The 21,358-nt window shown below is 42.7% G+C and overlaps 2 protein-coding genes and 4 pseudogenes across 2 annotated transcripts in view; 4 read left to right on the top strand and 2 right to left on the bottom strand.

Annotated features, from left to right (window-relative positions):
• LOC141122012 (uncharacterized) overlaps positions 1-21,358 on the bottom strand; it is a 373,719-nt gene that overhangs the window by 55,917 nt on the left and 296,444 nt on the right. The window lies entirely within an intron of this gene.
• LOC141122023 (uncharacterized) overlaps positions 1-21,358 on the bottom strand; it is a 313,410-nt gene that overhangs the window by 61,908 nt on the left and 230,144 nt on the right. The gene's annotated exons all lie outside the window — the stretch shown is intronic.
• LOC141122072 (U2 spliceosomal RNA) lies at positions 2,137-2,362 on the top strand (annotated as a pseudogene).
• On the top strand, positions 9,220-9,842 carry LOC141122037 (gem-associated protein 6 pseudogene; annotated as a pseudogene).
• Positions 9,712-9,926, top strand: LOC141122073 (U2 spliceosomal RNA; annotated as a pseudogene).
• Positions 17,310-17,529, top strand: LOC141122071 (U2 spliceosomal RNA; annotated as a pseudogene).

Below are 21,358 nucleotides of genomic sequence, written 5' to 3'. Positions count from 1 at the left end.
CATTGACAGAAACTAGTTTGTTGAAGACATTGTTCAGCTTGGCCACTAACAGTTTAAGCTCTGAGTTTCCGGCCATTTTTTCCCTCCTTTATATACAGTCTTACTTGTCTGTAGGAGATGTCACTGGAAACCTTCCTTATGACGATCTCCGCATCAGCCACACTGTGTCCCGTTCGAGGCTTTGTTCTGCCTGGGTCGCACCTGGTTGTATGACTTTATCCGGACACTGGGCCCATAACCTGTTGCAGAGTGGGATTGCTAGGTGCAGCGGAGTCAATTCAGATCAGACGTTGTGGAGTAACAGGAACTGACTTCTTTATTGGAACATAACTGGCAAGAAGTACACAGACAGGAAAAAGAAACCAACAAGTACAACACTATACACAGGAAATACAACATATCATAGAAAACTGCACAGCACAGCATATCACTGAGCATTAGCGACATCTAGTGTCCTGTTTGAGAACTGCAGTCAATAGGCTAAGCTGAAAGTTGTTGTATCTCCAAAAAGTCTTATGTCAACAAAGAGGTAAAAGTCACGGCTGATGAAAAGTATGAATACCAAGGATGGGTGATAACCGTTGATCCGGTGTCTGCCAGTGTTGTCCTGGCTAATTCACACCTGCCAGTGTTGTCCTGGCAGGTGTGAAAAGTTGTGTATTTGTGGCTGACTCGGGGGACAAGTCTAGACGTGGGGGAAGGGCAGACGGGCACCTCTCAGCGAGCTCTTCGTTTCTGCCAGGCCGCCGCTCGCTTGGAAAGGAGAATAATTGGGTTATCGCTTCTCTGCCTTTTGGCTAAGACGACTAATTGGCTTGACAAAACTCTAATGGAATGGCAGTCTTATGTCAACCAAGAGGTAAAAGTCATGGCTGATGAAAAGTATGAATACCAAGGATGGGTAATAACTGTTGATCCGGTGTCTGCCAGTGTTGTCCTGGCTAATTTTGAAGAAGCCCAGAAAACACTGGTTCAGGTGGTAATGGGGCATGCCATACAAAATGTAGAGGCAATCAATGACGCAGATGACATCATTAAAAAGAGACCGTAACGAGCCCCTGCTCGCTCTGTTCCACTCTCCCGACACTCCTCTGCTGCTATAGAATCCGATTGCAGATTGCAACATCTGATGGTTCGGTCATCCGATGCTCCGGGTTTAGAACTACAGCTATGTGCTGTTCTAATCCAGTTGTGTAGCTCAGAACAAACACCAGGCAGGCTGTATGTAAGTTCAACCAGGAATCTCTTCTATTGGAAGGAATACAGGCTCTTTTATACAGTAAAAGAGGAGGTGCATACCTCCTGCTCATATTACTCTGAACATACACCTGTGACCAGAAACCTAATTAACATGGGCTAATTAACTAATCCCTTTAGGCAGCCTAGATGACTCAGACATGACCTTTAGGCCAGACTGGCCGTCTTGTAGCTCAGAAAACCCAATCAACATTATCACAAATCAACACAGAATTCTTCTTCACACAATATCAGAGTTAATTAACACAAACAACAATGGGGATCTAATGACTCTTAGATCCCATACTAGACTTATTTACAATACACATTCTAGCAGGCAACAGACAGACAGGTGGCTGGAATTGACATCAGCATCTCCTAACAGTATTTGTCCCAGCATTATGAATCAGCCACTATTTCTAATGTGGCAAATCTAGGGTCTCCAGAGTCTGTGTGTCCTGGGGGACCAGGACCCGAATCCACAGTAATACCACCTCAACGGTCCCCAGGCATACAGCTCACAAAGAGCACCGTTCCCCCAAATGCCAGGGCCCACGATCGATCAGCAAGAGGCTAGCATTCAGTCCCCTCCAAATGTCTCTCTCTCGGCTAGGTCTGTCACAGAGACTTTCACATATGTTCAGCCTTTATGAAACCAGTTTACACTCCAGTAAAGATCTGGAGACCAGAAAACAGAGCTTGAAAAGTTGGCTGGAGCAAAACAATATTCCTGTTACTGTGCGGGGAGACGCACTGAGCACATTGCGTGTGGCCGGAGTACTAAGCATTGACCCTCCCTATGGACCAGACAACTGCAGTAGCACTAATGAAATTATATTGTCTCGCATACAAGGACTGTTACAAGGCTATCTGACAAGCCAGTGAGAGACTCACACTTGCACAGTTTTCTGTTCATTGAAACAAAAAGAATGAAGCAAAGTGAAAGAAAAAAAAAAAAAAACACCGAAAAAAATCTGTTCTTATCAGTTTAATATCTGATATGTCCCCTATTTGGGGACCATATATTAAATGGATTTTTAGAACAGGGAGATGGAAGAAGAGCTTGCTCTGCCCATTCCACGCATCGACCTGGTATTGCAGTATCTCCTGGTTAGGTGCAGCCCTCTTCTGCAGCCTGTGTCTCCCATCTTCGTCCACGTCGTAGCCAGAAGGCGTGGCCATGCAAATGATTTCCCTCGTTGGGCATCAACGAGAAACACCTGGATCAGTGCAATTAGTACTCTGGCTTACCTAATTGTTATGTGAAAGGTCAAAAGGGCCTTCAGGTGTGGATGAGGTGGTAAAAAGGTGTGTATTGGCCAGCAGGTAGGGATTAGGCCACAAGCCCAGGCAGGCAGGTGTGAAAAGTTGTGTATTTGTGGCTGGCTCGGGGGACAAGTCTAGACGTGGGGGAAGGGCAGACGGGCACCTCTCAGCGAGCTCTTCATTTCTGCCATGCCGCCGCTCGCTTGGAAAAGAGAATAATTGGGTTATTGCTTCTCTGCCTTTTGGCTAAGATGACTAATTGGCTTGACAAAACTCTAATGGAATGGCAGTCTTATGTCAACCAAGAGGTAAAAGTCATGGCTGATGAAAAGTATGAATACCAAGGATGGGTAATAACCATTGATCCGGTGTCTGCCAGTGTTGTCCTGGCTAATTTTGAAGAAGCCCAGAAAACACTGGTTCGGGTGGTAATGGGGCACTGAGCATTAGCGACATCTAGTGTCCTGTTTGAGAACTGCAGTCAATAGGTTAAGCTGAAAGCTGTTGTATCTCCAAAAAGTCTTATGTCAACAAAGAGGTAAAAGTCACGGCTGATGAAAAGTATGAATACCAAGGATGGGTGATAACCGTTGATCCGGTGTCTGCCAGTGTTGTCCTGGCTAATTCACACCTGCCAGTGTTGTCCTGGCAGGTGTGAAAAGTTGTGTATTTGTGGCTGGCTTGGGGGACAAGTCTAGACGTGGGGGAAGGGCAGACGGGCACCTCTCAGCGAGCTCTTCGTTTCTGCCAGGCCGCCGCTCGCTTGGAAAAGAGAATAATTGGGTTATTGCTTCTTGGCCTTTTGGCTGCGATCAGACTGGGGGAACCTAGTGTGGTCGGCAGAAGGCGAGTCTTTGGATCCCGCTTTTGGGGTGTCCAAGACGAAACGGACGAAGTATGGCACGTCGTGCTCTACCCAAATCCTTTAGATTGGTCGTCGGACCAGAGATGAGGAGAATTTTCACCGTGAAGAAAGTTATTGAAGACTGATGGAAGCTCTGAGTATAACGGTAAGCGATATATATGCACTGCAAGATTTTCTTGCAACCGGGATTCATGATGTATCTTTTCATTCGGAGGATTCCTGTCTGCGTGCATTTGAAGAATACAAAAAAAAGTAAGAGATGAAGCCCCAATTTGGGAGGGAATTAAGACTGAAACCCTTTTGAAGCAGAAAAGAGAGATATTGTGGTCCATTTTTACAACCCGTTTCTTGAGAAGGAAGTGGTAAGACTTTATTTATTAAAATATTGTTCAATGGTTGATTCAGGCACAAAGATTAAAAACACATTTGGTATTTATAGGAGCAAAGTGAGGTTTAAGGTTAAGTTTAATCAGGATGATGATGGTGTTTATACTTACCCTCCCCCGTTTTTCACAGTGGCAGGGGAGAGGTGCTCTTTGTTTTTTTCTGGTCAACCTCCCTTTTGCAGGACCTGTTACAAGTACGGGTATGAGAAAGAGGACTGTAAATTAAAGATATGTTGTAGGCAATGTGGGGATGATAGTCATGTATCAAAAGACTGCAGACAACCTAGGAAGTGTGACCTGTGTGATACGCCAGGTGACCTTGCTAGGGACTGCCCTGAAAGAGTGAAGGCTGGATGCAGGATCTTTTCCTTTGCTGACGCTGTGAGGGGGGCTTTTCAGGCAGGTCACGTGGTCCTGAGATAGCTCCCGAAGTACAGGCAGTGGCGGAGGCTTTTACAGCGCGGGCAGAAGCCTGGGATAAGGCCCTCAAGCTCATCCTTGAGCATGGGATCATAGAGGATGGGGAATGAATGGAGGAGGAGGTGGTAATAGGAGAGGGGAGCGTGTCAGCAGTATGTGACAGTGCGGCGTCCAGTAAGGAAGATGGCGCAGGAACGCCGAAGGGGGCGTGGCTTTCAATGGCTCCGGCGTGGTAACTGAGACAAGAGAAGTGATAAGTGCGGGAAGAAGAGGAATGGGCGGGACGCAAGTTGATGACCAAAGGGAGGAGGCGGGGCATATGCAAATATCGGGACTACAGGCCAACTTAGTGAGAGAAGAAGAATTGAAATGTGAATTGGCTGTTAAAGAGAGAGTGAGGACAGAAGATAAAGAAGTAGAAGAGACAGGGATGGAAGTAGCGGAGGGAGAAGGTCCTCAGGAGGAAATTAACCCTGTTACAGCTGGGATGGAGATTTCTGACTGGAGTGAAGGGGTGGGCATGGAAGAGATTGGGTCCTTGCCTCCAGGTCAGAGTATAATAGAAAGTGGATGTAAAAGAGCTAGGACTGAGGTTACGGCGCTTTTGGGGATAATCTCCTCCTCTGATGAGGGGGAGACCCCCGATTCGCCGATTGTATTGGCAAGATGAGGAAGGGTAGGGGAAAATAAAGGTGGAGGAGTGGAAGAAATGGAATAAGTTTTGTTCGGTTGTAATTTGTTTTTTTTCATGATAAAATGGCAGTGACTATTGCATCTTTGAATGTCAGGTCTATTGGCTCTGTGAATAGAAGAGCGATAGTGTTTGATTTCTTAGATGGATTAAAACATGATATAGTCTGCCTACAGGAATGCGGCATAAAATACCCGCCAGGCCTGAACGAATGGAAAGGAAAGACTGTATGGTCACCTGCATGTGGAAATCGGAATGCCGGAGTTGGCATTCTGATTCGAAGTGACAAAATTAGATTGCTGGAGCATAAAATCATTACCCCAGGAAGATGTATAATGGGTGTTTTTCAGTTTATTGATTTTAGTTTTAGAATTTTTAATGTGTATGCACCAGCTGTAAGACTTGACAGGGTTGTTTTTTTTCAAAATTTACAAATTTATTTGGGTGGAAGGATCATTACTATTATTGTCGGAGACTTTAATACCATCAGAGAAGTATCTGATAGAGTGAGCAGAAGCAGAGGAAGTCTTGATAGTACAAGCACATTGCCTAAGAATATGATTTGTGATTTTGGTTTGGTTGATTTGGGCAAAGAAATTGGTCCAAAGCAAGATAGATTTATGTTTTTTTCTGAAACGGGTAAAATTAAGTCTAGAATTGATTTTTTATTTTGTTCAAAGAGCCTAAAATATGGTGCCTTTTCTACCTTTGGCGTTTTTTTTCCAACCACAAGGGAATTCAGGTGGAATTTCCCATGAAGTGTGGGGTTAAATTTGGAAGAGGCGTGTGGAAAATAAATAACATGCTTTTGGGGGATGGAACAATAAAAAATGATTTTGTGTTGTTTGCTCATTTAAAAAAAAAGAATTGTTTTCCAAATTTGCTGGAATGGTGGGACTGGACTAAACATAGATTTGGTATGTTCTTCAGAGCATGGGGAAGGAGGAAAGCGGAGGAAAGGAAAATGTTTTATGGAAAATTAGGTCTAAGGTTGAGGACCTTGCACCAGTTTAAAGAACTTGGTGTGGAGGTGGAAGAGGAGTTGAGGTTGGTAAAAGAGGAGAGGAGGGAATTGATAAAAGAAAAAGGAGGAAAAATCATTTATCTTGCCAAAGTAAAGCATTTGGAAGAAAATGAGAGATGTACACGTTATTTCTTTAAAAAGCATATGGGAAGAAGAATGTGCTGGATAGTGTAAAACTGGATGATGGTAAAGTGGAAAGAGTAGATGTGGTGGAGGGGATGGAAGCCTTTTTCAGAAATCAATTTAAAGGTCATGAGGTGGAGGATGAAGAAGAAATAAAGAACTACTGTGAGGTATTGGACCAGAAGTTGGGAAGAGAAGATCAGGAGTGGTTGGGAAGAGAGATTCAAGATAGAGAAATTCAGGATGCATTGGCAGAAATGACCAAAAATAAAACTCCTGGCAGTGATGGCCTGCCAGTCGAATTTTATAGGTCCTTTTGGGAGAATATTGGACCCGATGTGTGCTCGGTTATACGAGAAATTTTTAGAGTCAATAAAATATTGACTACAATGGGAGAGGGGGTGATTACCCTTATTTACAAAAAGGGAGATAAAGCTGATATGAAGAACTGGAGACCAATAACACTCCTAAATGTGGACTATAAGGTTGTGGCAAAAGTGGTGGCTAATAGATTGAGGTGTGTATTGGGAAAAGTGATTGGGCCATGGCAGACCTGCTCTATACCTGGAATAAGGATTTCGGACAATTTGATTCTACTGAGAGACATGATTGCTTATGTCAACAAAAATCAGAGACCTTTAGTGGTGGAGTCACTTGATTTAGAGAAGGCCTTTGACAAGGTGTCACATACCTTTATGCTTCAGGTGATGTCTAGTCTGGGAATACCAGAAAGTTTGCTGAGGATTATCAAAGGCTTTTATGTAGGCATCAGAAGTCGGGTATTGGTGAATGGAATTCTGAGTGAGCCATTTGAAATCAAATCTGGGGTAAGGCAAGGTTGTCCCCTGTCACCACTTGCCTTTATCTGTTTCATTGAGCATTTGTTGAAAAGCATCCAGAAGGATAAGGTGTGCAAAGGGTTTTGTATTCCTGGAGGAGATGGTAAGGTGGTCAAATCCATGGCATACATGGATGACGTGGTTGTGGTGACATCTTCACAACAGGAAGTTGACCGAGTGTGTCTGGTAACAGATATTTACTGTATGGTATCCAAAATTAGTGTTAATTGGGACAAAAGTGGATTGTGCAATTTAGGTATGGAAGTACCGATTAAAAACGATAAATTGAAAGTCACACCAAATATTAAGATCTTGGGTATTATCTTCGAAAGAACGATAAAAGGGAAAGAATGTTATGAAGTGCTGTATGAGAAAATTAAGAAGAAGATGGAATTGTGGGCAATGCGGGAATTATCTTTGAAAGGTAAAGTACTGATTATAAAAGCAGTGATCCTCCCTCTGATATTGTATACCGCAGTAGTGTTGCCAATGGGTAAAATCTGGGCCATAAAAATAAAGTTTTATTCAGTTTTCTTTGGGGCTCCAGGATGGAGCGTATTTCGCAAGAAATAGTGAAAAGGGCATGTGGTCTGGGTGATTTGGGATTTCCAGATCTGGTTAAATTTGTTGACATGCATTTTTGGTTGGTGGCCTTAAGAACTATGATGTTGGATGGAAGAACTGCTGATATGGTGAGATATATGGGTGGTTGGCTATTTAGGAGGTGGAAATGGAAAAAAGTAGAACTCAAGAAACCGGTATCTTTTTTCATATCAGTACATTATAAGAGGTTAGATGATATTAGGACGAAATATGGTTTGGTGGCTTTGGGATTGGAAGGAAATGTTAAAGCCAAAGTGAAGAAAGAAATGTTCAAAGAAACTATTGTGTGTAACATTCGAGGTCTAAGAACTTTTGAGGCAACTAAAGTCTGGTGTGCTTTAGAAGTAGAAGGCGTGTCCACCAGACAAAGTGATGTTGCATGGTTGGCGTTGCATGATGGCCTGTTAACCATGAAGTTTTTGAAGGGGCGTGATATCATTCTTTCTGAAAGATGCCCTAGAGTGGGGTGTGGAGAGACCGAGAATGTTAAACACGTATTTTGGGAGTGTGGCTATGCTATGGAGGTAAGGAGGTGCTTTGAGTTGTTTGTGGACAAAGTATGTAAAAGTAAATTGCCCTATGCTAGTTTACTAAGTAAACTGGCCCGGGGAAGGTGCTGGCCTGGGGAAGGTGGAGGGATTATGTTTAGGATGGATTTTTTGCTTTGTGCTTAAGGAAGTTCTTTGGGATATGCGGAACCAGTTAGTGGTTAGGAAAGAAGAGTTGGAAGTAAAATATTGTTGTAAAATGATCATGACGAAGCTACATACGATCTTTCTTTATCATGTGAAGAAGCTAGGATAAGATGTGAGTCGGAGGATATGGTGTAGGAATTTTTGGAGCAATTTTGTGAAAGTTGGAGTGGGTTGAGGTCTGTATGGATAGAATAGGTGTGTAAGTAATTGACAAATGAGATTGTAAGATGGAAAAGTGGAGTGTGTTTGATGTAGGGAATTAGGGTGTTTAGGTTGTAAATGAGTGTAATGCCCCGTACACACGGTCGGATTTTCCGATGGAAAATGTCCGATCGGAGCGTGTTGTCGGAAATTCCGACCGTGTGTGGGCTCCATCGGACATTTTCCATCGGATTTTCCGACACACAAAGTTGGAGAGCAGGAGATACAATTTTCCGACAACAAAATCCGTTGTCGGAAATTCCGATCGTGTGTACACAAATCCGACGGACAAAGTGCCACGCATGCACAGAATAAATAAAGAGATGAAAGCTATTGGCCACTGCCCCGTTTATAGTCCCGACGTACGTGTTTTACGTCACCGCATTTAGAACGATCGGATTTTCCGACAACTTTGTGCGACCATGTGTAGACAAAACAAGTTTGAGCCAACATCAATTGGAAAAAATCTTAGGATTTTGTTGTCGGAATGTCCGAACAAAGTCCGACCGTGTGTACGCCCTATAAGTCGGTGAATGTGAGTTTTGGGAGGTGGTTGCGTCTTCTACCCTTTGCTTATGATTTCAAAGGTAAGTAAGTGTAGTTTATAAGGTAGTTGGTTTTATATACGTTTGTCTAATGTTGTAGAATAGGAGTGGTTGTTTGTTTGTCCTAGTACATTTATAAGTGTAGGGTTTTTAGTTTAGGTAGTCAGAATAGGATGGATGTTGTTTTTGTTTTATGTTTTTGTATGAAAGTACTATTATGATGAAGAGATTGTACAGTTGGTTTGTACCACGACAGAAATGTTGCATGTACTGAAAATCTTGTTCTGAATAGTAAAAAAAAAAAAATTGGCTTGACAAAACTCAAATGGAATGGTAGTCTTATGTCAACCAAGAGGTAAAAGTCATGGCTGATGAAAAGTATGAATATCAAGGATGGGTGATCACCGTTGATCCGGTGTCTGCCAGTGTTGTCCTGGCTAATTTTGAAGAAGCCCAGAAAACACTGGTTCGGGTGGTAGTGGGGCATGCCATACAAAATGTAGAGGCAATCAATGAAGCAGATGACATCATTAAAAAGAGACTTTCACATATGTTCAGCCTTTATGAAACCAGTTTACACTCCAGTGAAGATCTGGAGACCAGAAAACAGAGCTTGAAAAGTTGGCTGGAGCAAAACAATATTCCTGTTACTGTGCAGGGAGACGCACTGAGCACATTGCGTGTGGCCGGAGTACTAAGCATTGACCCTCCCTATGGATCAGACAACTGCAGTAGCACTAATGAAATTATATTGTCTCGCATACAAGGACTGTTACAAGGCTATCTGACAAGCCAGTGAGAGACTCACACTTGCACACTTTCCTGTTCATTGAAACAAAAAGAATGAAGCAAAGTGGAAGAAAAAAACACCAAAAAAAATCTGTTCTTATCAGTTTAATATCTGATACGTCCCCTATCTGGGGACCATATATTAAATGGATTTTTAGAACAGGGAGATGGAAGAAGAGCTTGCTCTGTCTATTCCACGCATTGTTCTAGTATTGCAGTACCTCCAGGACCGGCGCAGCCCTCTTCCGCAGCCTGTGTCTTCCATCTTCGTCCACGTCATAGCCAGGAGGCATGGCCATGAAAATGATTTCCCTCATTGGGCATCAACGAGAAACACCTGGATCAGTGCAATTAGTACTCTGGCTTACCTAATTGCTATGTGAAAGGTCAAAAGGGCATTCAGGTGTGGATAAGGTGTTAAAAAGGTGTGTATTGGCCAGCAGGTAGAGATTAGGCAACAAGCCCAGGCAGGCAGGTGTGAAAAGTTGTGTATTTGTGGCTGGCTCAGGGGACAAGTCTAGACATGGGGGTAGGGCAGACGGGCACCTCTCAGCGAGCTCTTCGTTTCTGCCAGGCCGCCGCTCGCTCGGAAAAGAGAATAATTGGGTTATCACTTCTCGGCCTTTTGGCTAAGATCAAGTGTAGTTCTGCTGCCGTGTGTCTTAGTTGAAAGGTGTCTGGGGTACCCGAGGGTCAGCCTTGGGGGGGAGCGTCCCTTTTCAGAGGGCCCCCCTTGCTGCTATTGGCCATAGGATTAGTCCCCAGACAACGAGGAGTGATCGTCCTTTTGAAGGCGGTGAGAGCGATTTTCAGTGGCCCCTTTTGGGGTACCCCTGGGCGGAGGAGAGGTGGAGTCCCTTTTGATTTCCAGGATGGCGGCTCGTGGGCTGCGGGACTCACTGAGGTTCCAGGCGAAGCTGGAATTTAAGACGATGGTCAACCTGAAGGTCGTAGTCGAGGATTTGTTGAAGAAAGCTCTAGGCTTAAAGGTGTGCAGCATATATTGCTTTCAAGATTTCCAGCAACAAGGTTTATATGATGTCACTTTCATTTCGTCCGAGGTCTGTTGGGTTGTGTTTGAAGGAGCGAAGCAGTAGAGGGAACTAGATGTGGTCAAGATGTTCAAGATCACCCCACTGTTTATGCAAGATGAGAAGGTCATAACTGTGCATTTGTACAACCCCTTTGCGGACCCTGCGTTGATTCATGCTTTCCTAAATAACTATTGTGCAGATTTAAGAGGTGGGGTGAAGGTTCGGAACCAATTCGGAATCTGGTCTGGAAAATATCATTTTGTGGGCCGATTTAAGAACGATTCAAGTTGTGTGAGGGGAGTAAAGGGGCCCATGGCAGTTTTCACCATTGCAGGGGAGAGAGGTTTTTTGTTTTACCCTGGACAGCCCAGGTATTGCCGCAAGTGCTTATCGTATGGTCATATAAGTTCGGAGTGTGATGAGGGGCAGAAATGTCGATTTTGTGGTAAAGGCAGACATCTGACCAAAGAGTGTGCGGAACAGAAGATTTGTGACATTTGCAAGAAACCCGGACATATGGCTAGACAATGTGACGATTATAAATTTTACAAAACAAGATGGGCGGATAATATGGCATCTGAGAATTGGATGTACATGGATGGAGGAGGGCGACAGAGACCCATGAGTGTGACTGGTGAGGAGACTGCTAGGAGGGGACCTGCGGAGCAGCCTGATGCTGCCTCAACTAGTACTCCCCTGGGGCATGAGGTCAGTGAAACCGCAGCCGAGGAGGTAAGTGGTGTGAAAGGCGATGTGAAGGAAACCAGTGGTGACACTGTGAGTAAAGTGACAGCTGGGAGTACTCACAGGGTGTCTGGTAACACTAAGAAGGGTAGAGGAGCGTCCCAGGTGGTGAGTGAGGAAGAGCCGAGAGACCGGTAAGTAAGAACAGATGGAAACCGGAGGTGGGATGGGTCAAGAAATGCCTGGAGATGAAGACGAGAATGGCGGTCCATCAGATCTGGATATTGGATCCTTCTCTACCCCTAGCCCAATTGCTGCATCATCTGTTATTGGTAATTTATCATCAAGCGAGGAAGAGGAGGAGGAAGGTGAAGAAGAGATGGAGAGTGTCCGGTAAGTGGAGCTGAAGACAGCTACAGCTTCTCATCCGGCAAGAGAGCCCGGTTGGAGAAGGCTGGAGAAGGAGTGTTTCCTTCTGAAGAGGCTGAAGTTGTTGAGGAATCCGCTAATTCTCCTGCCCCAAGGAGAAGATGCAGGAGTTCGGAGAGAGGCGAAGTGTAATTTAATTGTTTTATTTATGGCTGTACAAATTCTTTGTATCTTATTAATGGCATTGATTATTAGTTCAGTGAATGTGAGGAGTGTGAAGTCTAGATGGCGGAGAGCTGCGGTATTGCAAGAGCTGGGTGATGCAAATGCTGATGTGTTTTGCCTGCAAGAGTGTGGAGTGGATAAGTGGCCAGGGGTGGAGGAGTGGAAATATGGCCCCGCTGTGTGGGAATATTGGTGAAAAATCCTAATATACAGATAATATCTCATGAGGTTGTGATCCCTGGAAGAGTGTTGGTGGTGGGGGTGGACTATCTGAGTGTGAAGGTGCGGATTGTGAACTGCTTTGCCCCTGCTGAGCGGAGAGAAAGAAAGGATTTGTTTGAGACCTTGAAATTATACTTACCAGGGAGAATGGCTACCGTGTTGGCTGGGGATTTCAATTGTGTGCGGAAGGCTGCTGAGAATGATGGTGCGGGGCAGAAGGAGGGTGTGGATTCTACATCCAAGATCTTAAATGGGATAGTGGAGGATTTACATTTTAAGGATGCAGCGGTCGAGGTGGACGGAGGTAGGCCATCATATAACTTTTTTTAGATAGGGGATCCGTCAGATCTCGGATTGACTTCATCTTTGTGTCCGAGTCGGTGGGTGTGGACAAGTGCAGTGTGTGTCCTGTGACCTTTTCGGATCATGTTATGTTATTATGTACGGTTGATCTGGAAGAAGGGGTGAAGTTTGGTGGTGGGCTAAGGAAACTGAATTGTGCAATTTTGGAGGATGTGGAGGTGTGTGAAAAGTTTGAAGTTTTTTTTAGGAACCTGGTGAGAAAAAAAGAAAATTTTTGTGATGTGAGGTGGTGGTGGGACTGGGTGAAGGGTAGGGTGGCAGGGTTCTTTAAAGGTGTGTCTGCCCAGAAGGCTAAGGAAAGGAGGAAGTGTGATGAGGCTTTGTTGAGGAGACTATATTTCTTGCTCTCATGTAAAAAGATAGGATGTGAGGTGGACCAGGAGCTACAGGAGGTGAGGGAGGAAAGGAACAAGAGGTTGAAAGAAAAAGGCAAAGGAATTGTGTTTCGTGCTAAAGTGCAGGAAATGGAAAAAGGGGAGTGGTGCTCTAGATTCTTTTTCAAAAAAGCCTTTGACGAGAGAGTCCGGATGCGGACTGTGTTTAAAAGAGAAGCGGAGGTGGAAGGGGAAGAAATGGTGAAGGAGATTGTATGTTTTTATGAACAGTTGCATAGTGAACAGAAGGTGGCATCAGAAGAAGAGAGGAAAGAATATTGTGAAGTGGTGAAAGGAAGCTTGAACCTGGGTGACGGTGGAGGACTGGGTGAGCCGGTATCAATGTTGGAAGTGGAAGCTACCCTGAAAAGTATGTCTAAGAATAAGACCCCTGGGAACGGCGGACTTCCAATGGAGTTTTATTTGAAATTCTGGCCATTGTTGCAGGAGCACATAGTAGAACTATTAAATCTTTGCATGAGTTCTGGAGTGATGTCAGATACAATGAAGCAGGGTGTAATTACTCAGATTTTTAAGAAAGGAGATCGTAGGGATATTAAGTAGGCATGTGCAATTCGTTTTGTTCCGAATTAGTTTTTTAACGAATTTCGACAAATTCGTTAATTCGGGAATATCCGAATTAACGAAAACCCATTTAATGAATTTTTTCGAATATTCGTAAATTCGATAATATTGGACATTCGTAATTTCGGGCATTTGTACATTCGCAATTTACATTCGTACATTCGTGCATTCGTACATTAGTAAATTAGTGAATTTGTAAATTTGTAAATTCGAAAATTCAGGAATCTGAAATAATAGTTAACTAATAATAACTTAACTATTAGTAATTACTACTAACTTTTAATTTATAGGTATTGTAATTTCCTTTTAAATTTGGCTGTTAGTGAACGTAACACATACAAATTTATCCGAAGTTATGAATGATCCGAAAAAACGGAATGGAACGTAATGAATTAATAATAATAAATAACAATAATAATAATAACGTTTTATTATTATTATTGCTTATTAATTTATTCCGTTCCATTTGTTTAGATGCAGCATTCGTTTTGGATAATTCGTAAATTCGGATAAATTTTTATTTGTTACGTTCGCTGACAGTCAAGTTTGAAAGGAAATTACAATACCTATAATTTAATAGTTAGTTACTCTTTCAGATTTTTGAATTTTCGGGTTTTTGGATTTTCAAACTTAGAATTTACAAATTTCCGATTTTCTAATTTACATATTACGATTTTATGAATGTACGAATTTACGAATGTACAAATATAAAAATTTACGAATGTACGAATGAACGAATGTACGAATGAACGAATGTAGGAATGTACGAATGAACACATTTACGAATTTACGAATGAACGAATTTACGAATCGCGATCATAACGAATGACCCAAAAAACGAAAAAAATAATAAACTAATGAAACGAAAACGAAAATGAACAAATTTTTTTGGCTGTGCACATGTCTAATATTAAGAACTGGCGCCCCATATCGCTGCTGAATTGTGACTACAAGTTATTGGTGAAAGTGCTGGCCATGCGCTTGGGGCAGGTGATAAACCAATTGGTAGGGGACTGGCAGGTCTGTGCGGTTCCCGGGCGACGGATTGCCAATAATTTAATTTTGTTGAGAGATCTTATCTTTTACGCACAGACCAATAACCTGCCTCTGGCGGTGGCCGGTATCGATTTGGAAAAGGCTTACGACAAAGTCTCACATTCCTTTTTGTTTCAAGTACTTGACTCAATGGGGTTGCCGAAGGATATAATGAAGATGGTGAAGGGACTGTACAGAGATATCTCCAGTCAAGTGATCATGAATGGGAGTGTGTCAAGGCCTTTCCGAGTATGCTCTGGGTTAAGGCAGGGTTGTCCCCTGTCCCCAATCCTATTCATATGTGTGATGGAGCTGTTGAGGTCTGTGCAGAGAGATAAAGGATTCAAAGGATTTTTTATTCCAGGAGGAGGTCGTGATAATGTTAAATCGTTATGTTACATGGATGATGTGGCCTTTGTATGTGCATCTGAGAGGGATCTAGCCAGAGCTGAGCTACAATTGAATATCAAATGACAAACCAATGCTAAATAATCAATTGAGAAGATGTCCAAAAAGTTGGATTTTTGGAAGATGAGGATAATGACATTGACAGGCAAGACTCTGGTGGTGAAGGCCGTGGTGTTACCTCTTTTGTTGTATTTTAATATTGTGTTCCCTCCAAGCAAGATTTTTATGAAGCAGATGGCATGAAGGTTGTTCCTCTTCTTTTGGGGGGCTAAAATAGAAAGGGTGGCTCGAACTACAGTGATGAAAAGTAGTAAAAATGGGGGGTATGATTTCCCGAACGTTGAGACTTTTTTAGAGATGCATTTTTTGTTTAGTCACTGGAAAGCCTTTTCTGTTGCTGGGAGGACTGCTCATTTAATGAGGTATTTGGCAGGTTGGTCCTTAATAAAATGGGGATGGTGTATAAAGGATCTGACAAAACCTGTTGCTTTGTTCCCGCCTTTTTTCTACCTTAAGCTGGGGCAGTTCTTTAAGCGGTACAGCCTGGGGGGTTTGGGAGTGGGGACATTGAAGAAGGAATGTGTGGTGAAGTGGCTGAAAAGAGAGGAGGTGGTGGATAACATAAGAGGGGTGAGGAGTAAATTTGCAAAAGAATGTTGGGCAAGGTTCTCGTGGAGTGGTGTTATGAATCGCCAGAAGGAGATCTGCTGGATGGCGTTCCATGAATGTTTGTTAACTTTGGCCTTTTTGAAGGGGAGAGATTTGTCCAGAAGAGAAGATTGTCCAAGGGAAGGATGTGGAGGAATTGAGTATGTACGTATGCATTATGGGAATGTGCCTTTGTGCAGAAGATCTGGAAGAGAGTGGAACCTTTAGTGAAGAAGGTGACTGAACCAGATGTTGCGTTTTTTGGGGTGGTGGAGGGGTGTAGGGAAAAGCAAAAAAATGATGTGGATTATGTCTTGTATTTTTAAAGAGGTGGTATGGGATGCCAGGTGTTTGTGGTGGAGGAATAAAGTGAATTTGTCTGAAAGAGACTGTGTTAATATGTTCCGTGCAAAATTATACTTGGTGTTGTTATATGATAAGAGATGGAGGGGGGGAGAAGGAAGCAGAGGAGTTTTGGGTGCATGAGAGATGGGGAGTGGGGTAGGAGTATGCTTTTTGTTAGTTGTATTGATTATGTGCTTTTATGTAATGATTTTATAACTTTTTGCAAAAGATAAAGGAAAACCATACTAAAGTGATGCAAAGAACACTGCTCTGAGGATATGTTGAGCTTAAAAACTCGTTTGAGTTGGTGATTCAGTCTGAATGGTATGGAAGAAAAAAAAAAAGACTAATTGGCCTTATGGATCTAAAGCCAAAAAAAAGGAAAGTATGGATCTTTTCCATGATTTACAAGGAAACCCTTTGGGATACAAGGAATCTGTATACCTACAAGTATACTGAACTAACTATCAAGAGGATTATCAAAATACTACTAGCCAGACTATATCTAGTCTACCTTTTTGACTCACAGCATCTAGTAAGAGACACAGCAGACCTTTAGTGGAACACAAAAAACTGGACTCCATGGCTGATCAATAGATAGGATTTCTATGTCTAGATGTCAGTGTAGTCAGTTGTTTGACTGTATATTTAGTTTTTCTAAATTGTCTTTTGTCATCTTTATTAAACTATAAGAACAAAGAGATTATAAAAAAAGGAAAACCTAAATGATGCAAACGCCCAGCTTGTCTTACACACGATTGAGTAACATTGATCAAGTAAGTCTGAAGTCGTTATGCTGAAGGTTTTGAAAAAAAAAAAAACACGACTAATTGGCTTGACAAAACTCTCCTGGAATGGCAGTCTTTTGTCAACAAAGAGGTAAAAGTCACGGCTGATGAAAAGTATGAATATCAAGGATAGGTGATAACTGTTGATCCGGTGTCTGCCAGTGTTGTCCTGGCTAATGAAGAAGCCCAGAAAACACTGGTTCGGGTGGTAATGGGGCATGCCATACAAAATGTAGAGGCAATCAATGAAGCAGATGACATCATTAAAAAGAGACTTTCACATATGTTCAGCCTTTATGAAACCAGTTTACACTCCAGTGAAGATCTGGAGACCAGAAAACAGAGCTTGAAAAGTTGGCTGGAGCAAAACAATATTCCTGTTACTGTACAAGGAGACTCACTGAGCACATTGCATGTGGCCGGAGTACTAAGCATTGACCCTCCCTATGGACCAGACAACTGCAGTAGCACTAATGAAATTATATTGTCTCGCATACAAGGACTGTTACAAGGCTATCTGACAAGCCAGTGAGAGACTCACACTTGCACACTTTTCTGTTCATTGAAATAAAACGAATGAAGCAAAGTGGAAGAAAAAAAACCACATAAAAAATCTGTTCTTATCAGTTTAATATCTGATACGTCCCCTATCTGGGGACCATATATTAAATGGATTTTTAGAACAGGGAGATGGAAGATGAGCTTGCTCTGTCCATTCCACGCATTGACCTGGTATTGCAGTACCTCCAGGACCGGTGCACCCCTCTCTTATGCAGTTTCCAAAAACAGAATAAAGAACAACAAAAATCTTCCTTTTGCTTGCTCACTGATTGCAATGTTGCTTTTTTGCTCACAAACTGCTACTAAAATGTGAGGGCTGTACTCACTATACTGTATATTTTATGCACTGCAGATCACTAAATAACCTGCCTGGCCTGCCTGCCTGAAAGTGTATTTGAATACGTACACCAGGAATGGCCTGCAGTCAGACCTATCTACACAGGATACAGTGTGTGTATATATATATATATATATATATATATATATATATATACAAAGCCAGGATGTGTATATATATATATATATATATATATATATATACTAAATACACTGCAGCTAACTGAATTAACTGCCTGCCTGAAGTATATTAGAAACAGTACACCAGGAGTGCAGTGAGATCAAGCTAAACTGGATACAGTGTATATACCGTATTTATCGGCGTATAACACGCACTTTTTTCCCCTTAAAATCATGGGAAAATCATGGGGGCGTGTTATATGCCGATCCCCGCTGTCTGTGAGGGTGTTTTGGATTCAGAACAAAAGTCTGATATTATTATATCTACCCCTTTTCAAATCAAATGTAAAAGCATGCATGCCATGAAGTAATCAAGCTCTGACACTCAGTTCAGAATAAGAACTTCTGAGCTTTATTTCCTCTTTTTCCTTCAGTTTTATACACTTTTTTCAGACAGAGAATACAGCATATGCAAAACATGTTATTATGACAATATATGAGATTTTAACAGTTTCAGCAGTTTTAGCAACAATTTCAGCGATTAATCATAGCTATTATTAAATATCTTGGTAATTTCCTCTTGAAAACATTCGGCGTTGATGTCATGTCTGCCTTTGGTGCAATTTCTCGGAAGAGACAATCTTTTTATAATCTTTTGTGGTTCGGCTTCAGACTGAAAAAAGGGAACTAGCAGATATCTGTTGTTATCCGAATTTCTTAAAGTTAAGATTTTAACAAGCTAAGCTTCTGACACAATATTACATTTGAAATAGGCATTTTAACATTTTTACCTGGTACCTTATGTGACACCTTAATCACAATCATTACAGTTCCCCCCTTAAAAATGTTTATTTAAAATCTGTCCCTTACACTTAAAATCCTATCCTGGCCCGCTCCCCTGCAACTCTTTTCAACTGGATATAGAGAAGAGCAATGCCTAACTCATTATCCTACTCGATACAGCTGGGAGGGGCAATCAGGTGCTGTCTGTCCCTGTAACCTTATGGCATTGCAGCACGAGGGGAGGTGACTGTAACGGAGTGCATTTCATAATTTTCATCTGGTATTCCCTGATTCATAGGAGAATAGGTAGGTAGGTAGGAGGACATTGGTCAATAGCTTTCACTACACACTTTTTGAGACAGGGGAGAATACAGCAAACTATGACAGCCAAGGTCACCAAAATAATCAGGATGGTTATTCCTATATGTGTTAGTAATCCCTGCCACCCTCCCCTAATCCAGGTGAAGTATTGATCCCAAGGGTTGGTAAGCCCTGAATTCTTTCTTAGTTCCTCGGACAAATCCTTAAGTCTCCTGATGGCCAGAGTCACCTTACCACTTGGGCCAGTGTTGTCTGGGATGTAGGTACAACATGTACCTGTTTTAGGCACCATTTTACACACACCCCCTTTTTAGCTAGGACCATATCTAAGGCCATACGGTTTTGGAAAGTCATGTGTGACGCGGCTTCTAGTTGTTCGGCTAAACCTTGGAGTGCATCTCTGGTGTAATTGACAAACCTTTGTTGGTTATAGTAGATGTAATTTATCCAGTCTACATTCTTATTTACAGTGATGATGGGGATCAATGATTTGAATCCTGCTGCTACTTGGTCTCTTGCTTTGAACTCATCTGGGACCCCTCTAGGGACCCCTATGGTGCTTATGTATACATGAGGGTCAAAGCTTCCTGCTGGGGCACTCCTACCCTTCCTGTTAGGCCTGGGTGTGTTGTTTGCATTTGGCTTTGGGTTTTCTGAGAGAATATGTAGAGGCATTATGGCCTTGACCAGTGCACATTCTCGTGTCCACTGTCCTATCAATGTGCTTCTAATTTTCATGACTCCGCAGATTCAGTACATGTCTCCCAAAGAATGGACTTGATTTTGCACTAGATCTGTAGACACTTCACAATAAGATCCACAGTAACCCTTAGTGAAATACCCAAGAGGTTTCCCCACTCCCTGATACCGTCCATAGCATGTGTAATTGCCAGGATATATGGGGATACCTTCTCCTGGCTTGGGAGTCTTGGGGACTATAGGACATTTTTCCTTCCAATGTTCACACAGGGAGTGGTTAGTGGTTGTGTTAGTAAACAGGCTAAGGAAACATGTCTCATGCTCTGGGGGTATGTTTAGGGGTACTGTTCCCAAATGAGGCCTAGCCCCCCCCACGCAAATAACAATTGGTCTTATTGTATTTCCCTGCACTGTACCTCATCCACTTGAGCCACAAGTTGACATCTGAGAACCTGGTTTCTGCAGCCATGGTTTCCTCAAAGGTAGGGTCTGCTATGGCCACCATGTTCTTCAGTGTCTGTATATGGGGCCTCAGGGGGTTTGAGCTAGATGTGGATTGGGGAACATCCCACTCCGGGTTATTGAACGTATCTTCAGTTGGGAAGGTTTTCTAAAACCGGGATACTCACTTCCCCACTATAGGCCCAGAACATAGGTCCCACTGTCTTCTGGGCTGGGATTCTCAATGGTCAGCCTGAACTCTTTAGTGTAAGGCTGATCTGTGTGATTGTTGATTGTCATTCTATCTAAGAGTGACTTCCCATTTTTGTCTTTTCTATTTTGGGCATTTTCAGGTTTGTACCCCCAGTGTTCCAACCCACTGTTCCCCAGGAATCACAGTTATCACCCCAATAGGTGTCAGTGATGCACACATACACAGTCATAGGTCTTACTGTGTCATACCAGGATGGGATCCCGTACATAGTACCTGGAATTATCTGTTCATAAGAGGATATAAAAGTGGCAATATGTGTATTGGAGTTATACCAGAACTGGGTTACACCATCTTTTTGTTTGATGGCTACCTCTTGCGCCTGGGCGATGATTACTATAAAAAGGATATACAGAATCATTGTTCGGTCCCCTCAGCCTCTTCTTCAGGTACAGGGACCTTCTTGCAGTGGGAGGCATGTGTTCACGTGTTCTTCCCGGGCCACCTTGACTGATGTGGCAGTTGTTAGGAGAACCTGGAAAGGACCATCATATCTGGGTTCAAGAGTATGTTTTCTCACAAACTTCTTTATCAGGACCCAATCACTGGGAACCAGCTTGTGTGTGGCTGTATCTAGCTCAGGATCTGGAATGGAAGAAAACACTTCCGAATGGATACGGGTTAATTCTCAAGATAAAGCAGTCACATAATCAGTTAATACATCAGATTGGAGCTGCAACTGTTGTGGGAAATAACAACCTAGTCTGGGGGCTGAACCAAACATTATCCCATAGGGTGACAGACCATTGTTTCCCCTTGGAGTGTACCTAACACTGAATAAGGAAATGGGTAGGCTATCTAAGGCCAACTCATTGCTGTTTCCTGAGACATTTTTTAGCATTCTAGATTTTATTGTGCCGTTTAATCAATCCACCTTCCCACTGCTCTGAGGATGGTATGGGGTGTGGAAAGATCATGTGACCCCTAAAGCTGCCCATATCTCTTTGGTTACTGAGGCCGTGAAAGCCGGCCCCTGGTCACTCTCTATAACCTCTGGGACACCATACCTGCACACTATTTTCGTTAAAAGTCTTTTAGCTGTGGTTTTTGCTGTCAATCAATG

This window comes from Aquarana catesbeiana, unplaced genomic scaffold, assembly GCF_042186555.1.
Source record: "Aquarana catesbeiana isolate 2022-GZ unplaced genomic scaffold, ASM4218655v1 unanchor237, whole genome shotgun sequence".
Classification (NCBI taxonomy): domain Eukaryota; kingdom Metazoa; phylum Chordata; class Amphibia; order Anura; family Ranidae; genus Aquarana; species Aquarana catesbeiana.
The sequence above is the reverse complement of the archived record's forward strand: the minus strand, read 5'-3'. Positions and strand labels throughout refer to the sequence as shown.